We start from the raw sequence: 10,472 nt of genomic DNA on the forward strand, positions 1-10,472 counted from the left end.
AGTCTAAGAAAGTAAATAAAAGACATCCAAATTAAAAATTTAGAAATACATTTTCTTTATTCAGATAACATAATTGTCAAAGTGGAAAACTCCAATGAACCTATGAAAGTGTTATTATGATTAATAAATAATTGAGAACAGTTTCCAGAATACAAAAATACAAAAAATATTCATATTTCTAAAAAATTGGAAATTAATTTTAATATGCAATTTTCAATATATAAACATAAAATACTTACCTGTCAATCCAAAATGTACAAATAATATACACTAAAATCTGTACAACATGGCTGAGACAAATGAAGAAGATCCAAAATTAAATAAAGAGATAAAATGGTTGTGTTCATGGGTCTGATAGGGTTAATAGTTCAGAAACTCAATATTTTTTAGATGTCAGTTTGAAATTGATCTGTTGATTTAGTGCAATCTCACTGAAAATCTCTAAAATGACCTTTTTTTTTTTTTGGGAATGTGTGTGGAAATTGACAAGCCAATTCTTAAATTCTTTCAGAAATGTAAAGGACCTAGTAACAGCCAAACGGCTTTAGAAATGAATGATGTTAGATGACTTTGCTGTTGTTGTTTAGTTGCTAAGTTGTGTTCAACTCTTTTGTGACCCTATTGAGTATAACCTGCCAGGCTCCTTTATCCAGGGGATTCCCAGGTAAGACTACTGCAGTGGGCTGCCATTTCCTCCTACAGAGGACCTTACCAACACCGGGATCAAACCTGCATCTCCTGCATTGACAGGCGGATTCTTTACCACTGAGTCACCAGGGAAGCCCCTTAAGAATGTCTACAGAGGTCTTAAATAACAACAACAATAAAATGATGGTAATAACTTTATTGTGACATTAACACATTTTAAAAATGCAATTAATTATTCTCTATTGTTTTCTAACCATGCAGAGTCATGGAAATCCAAGCAGAGAATGACACATAGCAAATGAAGGAACTAAAATATACATTGATAATGAGACATTTGTATAAATCTGTAGTTTTTTTAGAAAGAAAATAAAATGAGTCAATAAATATATTTTAAAAACCCAGAAAATGTAAATTACATGAATAGGACATATAATGGATATTAAATTTGTGACAGTAGCTTCATTATATAATATGGAAGTTATTGAATATTGTATATGCAGCTTATATTAATAATGCTGCTATCCTCCAGCTAATGCAAGTACCTCACATCAACAGTGTCCTTCAAACGCAGTTCAAATTAAGAGTTATGTGTGATAACCAAGTAACTAAATTGCCCACTCTTGCCAATAAAATTTAGTAAGAACTGAGAATCCTATAATTGGCACTAGGCAATGTTTACAGAATATGATTTTAACTACACATGGATATCTACTTCCAGAATCCAGAAAACACAGCACTTATGCTTCTGTAAGAGAGTTTTACCTTGATTCTATCACTTTAGAAGTATTTGTTGGAATGGGATCTCTCCAAAATCAAGAAGGATCAATCTTGTCACATTCAATCCTAAAACAAAATATTATGTAAAACTTCATATATATCTTTTAGGTAAATGTGTGAGATATTTTAGAGACTTTATTGGCAGGCAGAGGTGGCCTATAAAGAGGAAGAGATCATTAGACAAAATCTCTAGTAGCCATCCCTCCGTAATTCAGTTGAAGTTGGTCTTCTGTAAACAGTTATTGAGAATTCTAAAGCACTAACTTGGAGAGGCCACGACTCTCCATGAGTCCCTCCCTGGTCTACAGAGGGTTGCAATCCTTCCCGAAGAACTGTTGAATGATTTGGCAGATTCGAGGAATACAAGTTGAGCTACTTAATTTTTTACTAATTGTAAAGTTACAGTCATCATTGCAGTGTGGCATGGTATTAAAGTAAATAAATACATCTGTAGAACATAACAGAGAGTCCAGAAATAGACAAAACCTATATAGATAGCTGATTTTTTAACAAAGGGCAAAAGGCAGATCAGTTGGAAAGAGATTTTTTCTTTTTTTTTAGAAATTGATCTGATATTGTTTTCTCTATAATATGAAAGGAGTCGGCTGCCATTCAATTCTGAATTCCTATAGTAGACCTGAAATTGCCTTAAGAATGAATGTCAGTACACATTTTTTCTTCCTATTTAAACACCAATAACAAGTCTCAATTAGCTTTGAGCAACTTTTGGTGGTCTCAACAAAGCTGTAGGAGACTTTGTTTAATAATATATTAGAATTATCTCTCATATAAATGTACATTTGGAGCATACTCTTTTATATTGAGGGCAAATGTTTCAGATATATAATTTCTCCTGAATAGACTCTCATTCCAGTCCCATCACTTCATGGCAAATAGATGGGGAAACAGTGGAAACAGTGGGGGCTCCAAAATCACTGCAGATGGTGAGTGTAGCCATGAAATTAAAAGATGCTTGCTCCTTGGAAGGAAAGTTATGACCAAACTAGACAGCATATTAAAAAGCAGAGACATTACTTTACCAACAAAGGTCCATCTAGTTAAGGCTATGGTTTTTCCAGTAGTCATGTATGGATGTGAGAGTTGGACTATAAAGAAAGCTGAGCACTGAAGAATTGATGCTTTTGAACTGTGGTATTGGAGAAGACTCTTGAGAGTCCCTTTGACTGCAAGAAGATCCAACCAGTCCATCCTAAAGGAGATCAGTCCTGGGTGTTCTTTGGAAGGACTGATGTTGAAGCTGAAACTCCAATACTTTGGCCACCTGATGTGAAGAGCTGACTCATTTGAAAAGACCCTGATGCTGGGAAAGATTGAAGGCAGGAGGAGAAGGGGATGACAGAGGATGAGATGGCTGTATGGCATCACCGACTCAATGGACATGAGTTTGGGTGGACTCCGGGAGTTAATGAAGGACAGGGAAGCTTGGCGTGCTGCAGTCCATGGGGTTGCAAAAAGTCGGACATGACTGAGCGACTGAACTGAACTGAGGCTCTCATTGTCACATAACAAAGGTACCGTTATTGGTTTTATTTTCATATTTCAAAAGGAAGCACTCTTTTAAAATAAAAAAAAGACCTGAAAATTCTAGTAAATAAAGAATTGAAACTCTCATTATAAGATACAGTCAATTTGCAGCATTAAAGTCTTCTTTACACCTGATGTCTCCTATTGCCTTAGGACTATGAAGCAGCTGATGTTGTTCCTTATTTCCCACATTCAACAGCAACAACTGAGTGTTTTGTTTTGTTTTTGTTTTTGCAGTAAATAGAATTTTCTGAATACCAGACTCTAAATTTGCTAAATTCAGTAGGTTCCCTTGTGTCTTTATTAAGCCAAAAGGTAAAACTTTAGCTCAGTTAGACTCAGGGGATATGTTAAATTTCTGTACTTAAATATTGTATTTATTTCTAGGTTTTTATTTTTGATATAACACTTCCAATTAAAGATTATGAAAAATTTCCTGACAAACCAGAATGAAAGGATGCTAGAGATAAATCAGTACTCTTTAGTATGTGAATACTGAGATACAGTAAATGTGAACTTAAGTAAACAATGGGAAATATTTTGAAAAATAAATAAAACATCTCAACTTTTTAATCCTTCTGAAGGACAAATTAGATTTTCTCTATTTCTTTCATAATTGGATAATATCTTGAAATGATGATCATCACACTTAATTTAGTTGGTCTATATATACTTTTATGTACCAAACAAAAACAATAAAAAAGATATTCTAATATATCCTGTATAAGGTAAGTCTAATTTTGACTTTTTTCCCTGAACCAGAAGTTGGGGAAAAGTTTTGGAAGTACTAGTAAGGAATTAAATTTGTTTTTAAATTGTATTATCTGATCTATTCCTTTTGATGAAGAGGTAAAATTTTCTATGTAATTTCATGATATGCAATATATATATATATATATATATATATACATACACACACACATATATAACATTTTTCTGTTTTAAATCATGTGTATTTCCATATATTATTGTATTATCTACTTTCTACAAGCATCTGTCTGGAAGTTGGTGCTGGCTTTTGCCTTGGCTTCTCTCTCAATATATAGGTGTCTCCAGTTTTATTTATCTAACTTTACAAACTTATGGTGGCATTGGATGAATTATGAAGGAAAAATTAAGAGCAACTGCTCTATAGCTTGAGGAAATTTAACAAACACATTTGCAGTCAATTCAAGGATAAAAATAATTAGTATGCGTAGTGAAATTCAGGATATTATGAAAAAGAGGATACAATGATGAAATGAAGAAGTAATGTATTTGTTATATTTAGTCACCCATGTCATATACATTTTACAGATAATGAATAAAAAATTCAGATTAAAAAAAAAAATTCAGATTCATATTTCCTCATAGTGAAAGGAATGTGATTAATGAAAAATCTTAAGGGACAATCATATAGAAATACTTTTATGTTGAAATGCAAGGACTTACCATATTATTCATGAACAGTAAATATTCACTCTGATGGTAAGTATTCAGATATGTTTAACACCAAGTTTCTAGTGATTCAGTAACTTTAAGAGAATATCTTTAAATAAATAATGATATTGCTATCAAGAAAACTAGAGTAATATATATATATATATATATATATATATATATATATATATATATATATAAATTAATTGAAAGGAAAGGGGAAATGCTTCTATGGTTTTTTATGTTATATACAGATGACACCACCCTTATGGTAGAAAGTGAAGAATAAGTAAAGAGCTTCTTGATGAAAGTGAAAGAGGAGAATGAAAAAGTTGACTTAAAGCTCAACATTCAGAAAACTAAGATCATGGCATTGGTCCCATCACTTCATGGCAAATAGATGGAGAAACAGTGGAAACAGTGGCAGACTTTATTTTTTTTGGGCTTCAAAATCACTGCAGATGGTGACTGCAGCCATGAAATTAAAAGACACTTACTCCTTGAAAGAAAAGTTATGGCCAATCTAGACAGCATGTTAAAAAGCAGAGACATTACTTTGTCAGCAAAGGTCCATCCAGTCAAGGCTATGGTTTTTCCAGGAGTCGTGTATGGATGTGAGAGTTGGACTATAAAGAAAGCTGAGCACTGAAGGAATGATGCTTTTGAACTGTGGTGTTGGAGAAGACTCTTGAGAGTCCCTTGGACTGCAAGGAGATCCAACCAGTCCATCCTAAAGGAGATTAGTCCTGGGTGTTCTTTGGAAGGACTGATGCTGAAGCTGAAATTCCAATACATTGACCACCTGATGCGAAGAACTGATTCATTTGAAAAGACACTAATGCTGGGAAAGACTGTAGGTGGGAGGAGAAGGGGACAACAGAGGATGAGGTGGTTGGATGGCATTACCGACTCAATGGACATGAGTTTGAGTAAGCTCCGGGAGTTGGTGATTGACAGGAAGGCCTGGCCTGCTGCAGTCCATGTTGTCGCAAGGAGTCTGACACAACTGAGCAACTTAACTGAACTGAATGATAGCTTTTATTTTAAAATAGGAAAAAAGAAAAAAGAAAGTTTTTTTAACAATACCTGCCAATTATGGAAATTAGTCAAGAAAAATAGTTTCTAGTATAAGTAATATAGTTAGAAAAAGACAGATTAGAATTGGTGACTATGAAACGTTGCTGTGTGCTTCACTGGTGGCTCACACGGTAAAGAATCTGCCTGCAACGCTGGAGCCCGGGTTCCATCCCTGCCCTGGAAAGACCCCTGGGGAAGAAAATAGCAACCCACTCCAATATTCTTTCCTGGAGAATTCCATGGACAGAGGAGCCTGGCAGGCTACAGTCCATGGGGTCACAAAGAGTGAGACACAGCTGAGTGACTTACACACACACACACACAGACACACACACACACGTACACACACACACACACATACACACACATACACACACACATGAAATACTGCTGTAGCACTAGTCAGTGAGGAAAATTGTACTTAAAAATCATTTTATATACAAATGAAAATATAAGGCTTCTTAATGTACCTGCAGAACTAAGGAAAGCAATATAAGTTTATTATAAACTGAATGAAATAAAATCAAGATTAAAATATAGAAATACTAATTTTAGTTTTTCTGTTTTTTTCCTTAGTCATACAGATTTAAGAGATTGTTAATGACTGTGAATTTTCTAATGTGGAATTTAGAGTGTTAGTCACTCAGTCGTGTTCAACTGTTTGTGATCCCCTGGACTGTAGCCGACCAGGCTCCTCTGTCTATGGAATTTCCCAGGCAGGAATACTGGAGTGAGTCTCCATTCCCTTCTCCTGGGGATCTTCCTGACCCAGGGGTGGAACCCAGGTCTCCTCTGTTGCAGGCAGATTCTTTACGGGCTGAGCCACCAAGGAAGCCCTGTTAATAAAGTATATGGAGAGACAAGCAAATGGAGTTAAAGAAAATGCACTCTCTGTGCTCAGTCACGTCTGAGTCTTTGCAACCCCATGGGCTGTAACCCACCAGGCTCCTCTGTCCATGAGATTTGCCTGGCAAGAAAACTAGAGTGAGTTGCCATTTCCTCCTCCAGGGGATCTTCCCCACCCAGGGATCAAACCAGCGTCTCTTGAGTCTCCTGCATTGGCAGGTGGATTCTTTACCTGTGACCCAACAGGGAAGACTGTTAAGAAAATATCTGAAAGAAGATAACAAAAAAAAAAATAAGAAAGGAATAGAAATGGAACTTAGTCATGAATAAAAGATATAATAATGATGAGATATTTGCTAGATTCAGAAAACAGAAAGTATGAACATATAAAGAATCTGTTAGGATAAGGTTTTCAAAGGTGGCTTAATGATTGATGCTAAATTGCAGAGCTAAATTTCAAATAATTAAGTCTTCTATTAATGGTAAATAGGACTTTTGTCAAGGGGAAAATCTCAGTACTTATATAAATGATTGACATATTCATTTTGATGGAATCAAAGTACACTTGAGAAAATATTTGCACATAGTTATGTTTCTGAATATGAAACATTATATGGCTGAGAATGAAGAAAACTCTTTTCTAACTTGTAACTCAGTTTTTGTTTCCTCTAGCTTTTATAAGAGGGGGAAAAATGAAGAACAATTCAATGGAAATAGACTTCACACTTCTAGGATTGACAGATGACCCACAATTGCAAATTGTGATTTTCCTGTTTCTATTTTTCAACTACATCTTGAGTGTAATGGGGAATTTAATCATTATCCTCCTCACCTTTCTGGACCCCCGTCTCAGGACTTCAATGTATGTCTTCCTTCAAAATTTCTCTTTCTTGGAGATTTCATTCACAACCACCTGCATTTCAAAATTCTTGATCAGCCTTCTAACTGGAGACAAAACTATTTCTTACAGTGTCTGGGTAACACAATTATTCTTTTTTTCTTCTATTAGGAGCTACAAAGTTTTATCTTTTGGCTGCCATATCCTATGACTGCTATGCTGCCATCTGTAAGCCATTGCATTACCCAATCATTAGGAACAGAAAAGTGTGCCATCAGCTTGTACTCAACTGTTGGATAACTGGCTTCCTAAGTATATTTCCTCCTTTGGTCTTAGAACTTAAGCTGGATTTCTATGCTTCCAAAGTAATTGATCAGTTCCTCTGTGACACTTCCCCTATCCTTCAGCTCTCTTACACAGACACACATGTCCCAGAATTGATGGCTGTAGTCTTAGCTGTGGTGACACTTGTAGTCACTCTGTTGTTGGTGGTCCTCTCCTACACATACATCTTCAAAATCATCCTAAAATTCCCTTCTGTTCAACAGTGAACAAAAGCCTTTTCCACCTGTTTCTTGCACATGGTTGTTGTATCTATCACTTATGGGAGTTTTATTTTTACATATATGAAATCATCAGCTAGAAAAAGGTGATCATCAGCTAAGAAAAGGGTGACTTTAACTAAAGTTGTAGCTGTGCTCAGTACCTCTGTTGGTCCTTTACTAAAACCCTTCATTAACACCTTAAAGAGACAGCAGGTGAAAGAAGTTCTCAAAGATGTGCTTCAAAGGTTTTGTTATTTTCAAAACAAAAATGTAGATATCAATAAGATGTTGAAATATGAGTGAATGAATTGAAAACAGTTTTCAATTCAACAGTTCATAGCTATGACATTTTTCTGCTCATTGATTCATATCACATTGGGTTTACTCAACCTTTCGAATCTCTGCAATCTTTTCCTGTTGTTTCTGGGTAGATAATTTTATTCTTTGTTTGTGTGGAATATCTTTTTCCAGCCCTTCACGTTCAGTCTGTATGTGTCCGTTGTTTGGAGGTGGGTTTTTTGTAGGCAACATATATAGGGGTCTTGTTTTTGTATACATTCAACCAGGCTTTGTCTTTTGGTTGGGGCATTCAACCCATTTACATTTAAGGTAATTATTGATAAGTGTGATCCCATTGCCATTTACTTTGTTGTTTTGGGTTCGAGTCTATACACCCTTTCTGTATTTCCTGTCTAGAGAAGATCCTTTAGCATTTGTTGAAGAGCTGGTTTGGTGGTGCTAAATTCTCTCAGCTTTTGCTTGTCTGTAAAGCTTTTGATTTCTACTTCATATTTGAATGAGATCTTTGCTGGTTACAGTAATCTAGGCTGTAGGTTATTTTCTTTCATCACTTTAAGTATGTCCTGCCATTCCCTTCTGGCCTGAAGAGTTTCTATAGAAAGATCAGCTGTTATCCTTATGGAATCCTCTTGTGTGTTATTTATTGTTTTTCCCTTGCTGCTTTTAACATTTGTTCTTTGTGTTTTATCTTTGTTAATTTGATTGGTATTTGTCTTGGGGTGTTTTGCCTTGAGTTTGTCCTGTTTGGGACTCTCTGGTTTTCTTGGACTTGTGTAACTATTTCCTTCCCCATTTTGGGGAAGTTTTCAGCTATTATCTCCTCGAGTATTTCATGGTCTTTCTTTTTGTCCTCTTCTTCTGGGACTCCTATGATTCGAATGTTGGGGCGTTTCACATTGTCCCAGAGGTCTCTGAGGTTGTCCTCATTTCTTTTAGTTCCTTTTTCTTTTCTCCTCTCTGTTTCATTTATTTCTACCATTCTATCTTCTACCTCACTTATCCTATCTTTTGCCTCTATTATTCTACTGTTAGTTCCCTCCAGAGTGTTTTTGATATCATTTATTGCATTAGTCATTATATATTGACTCTTTTTTATTTCTTCTAGGTCCTTGTTAAACATTTCTTATATCTTCTCAATCCTTGTCTCCAGGCTATTTATCTGTAAATAAATGTAAAACTCCATTTTGTTTTCAGTATTTTGGATCATTTTCACTATCATTATTCAACATTCTTTATCAGGTAGATTCCCTATCTCTTCCTCTTTTGTTTGGCTTGCTGAGAATTTTTCATGTTCCTTTACCTGCTGAGTATTTCTCTGCCTTTCCATCTTATTTAGATTGCTGTGTTTGGGGTGGCCTTTCTGTATTCTGGCAGTTTGTGGTTCCTCTTTATTGTGGAGATTCCTCGCTGTGGGTGGGGTTGGACGGGTGGCTTGTCAAGGTTTCCTGCTTAGGAAAGCTTGTGTTGGTGTTCTGGTGGGTGGAGTTGGATTTCTTCTCTCTGGAGTGCAATGGAGTGTCCAGTAGTGAGTTTTGAGATGTCAGTGGGTTTGGTGTGACTTTGGGCAGCCTGTATATTGAATCTCAGGGCTATGTTCCTGTGTTGCTGGAGAATTTGCGTGGTATGTCTTGCTCTGGAACTTGTTGGCCCTTGGGTGGTGCTTGGTTTCAGTGTAGGTATGGAGGCGTTTGATGAACGCCTATTGATTAATATTCCCTGGAGTCGGGAGTTCTCTGGTGTTCTCAGGTTTTGGACTTAAGCCTCCTACCTCTGGTTTTCAGTCTTATTCTTACAGTAGCCTCAAGACTTTTCCACCATGGAATGCATAAATTACAGGGGAAGCTGACATTTCTCTGCTCATTGATTCATATCACATTGGGTTTACTCAACCTTATGAATCTCTGCATTTTTTTTTTTTTCTGTTCTTTCTGGGTAGATAATTTTATTCTTTAATAGTAAACTGTTTTCTTCAATGCAGAATATTAAATTCTACCTCTGACTAGAAATATCTCTTCTCATCAATGATGTTATCATGTGCTGACTGCTTTCTAAAAATGAACTTTACTGTATATTCTTAACTAAATACTTCAACATCTGTGCTAAATGATAAGCACTGCATCTGCTTCTAGTATTTTATTCCATTAAAAACTGTGATCATTATTACCTTACATAATGACGTTGTGATGGAAATCAGATAGAAATCTGTTTAATTTTAAGGATCAAAATGCCCTTCCAGGAGAAATGTTTATTGATTTCAACCTTGAAAGATGAATAAGGAAATAAATATTTTAAAAGAGCTGTAACCAGAGGCATAAAATGTGTAAAGGAACTGAGATTCTACTAAACAAGCTTCACCTAGAGAGCTAGAATGTTTTAAAATATGGCATCAATATTTGTATAAATTATCATTATTTTGTGTAAAAGTAATTAAACCCCATGCTTTGGTTAAAATTGCTTATATTCAATATAGTCTTAGG

General features: G+C 35.5%; 1 pseudogene; it reads left to right on the top strand.

The window, feature by feature from the left end:
- The first annotated feature begins 7,004 nt into the window (after positions 1-7,004).
- LOC122680002 lies at positions 7,005-7,998 on the top strand (annotated as a pseudogene).
- Positions 7,999-10,472: the final 2,474 nt, after the last annotated feature.

Source organism: Cervus elaphus, chromosome 22 (genome assembly GCF_910594005.1).
Source record: "Cervus elaphus chromosome 22, mCerEla1.1, whole genome shotgun sequence".
Lineage (NCBI taxonomy): Eukaryota > Metazoa > Chordata > Mammalia > Artiodactyla > Cervidae > Cervus > Cervus elaphus.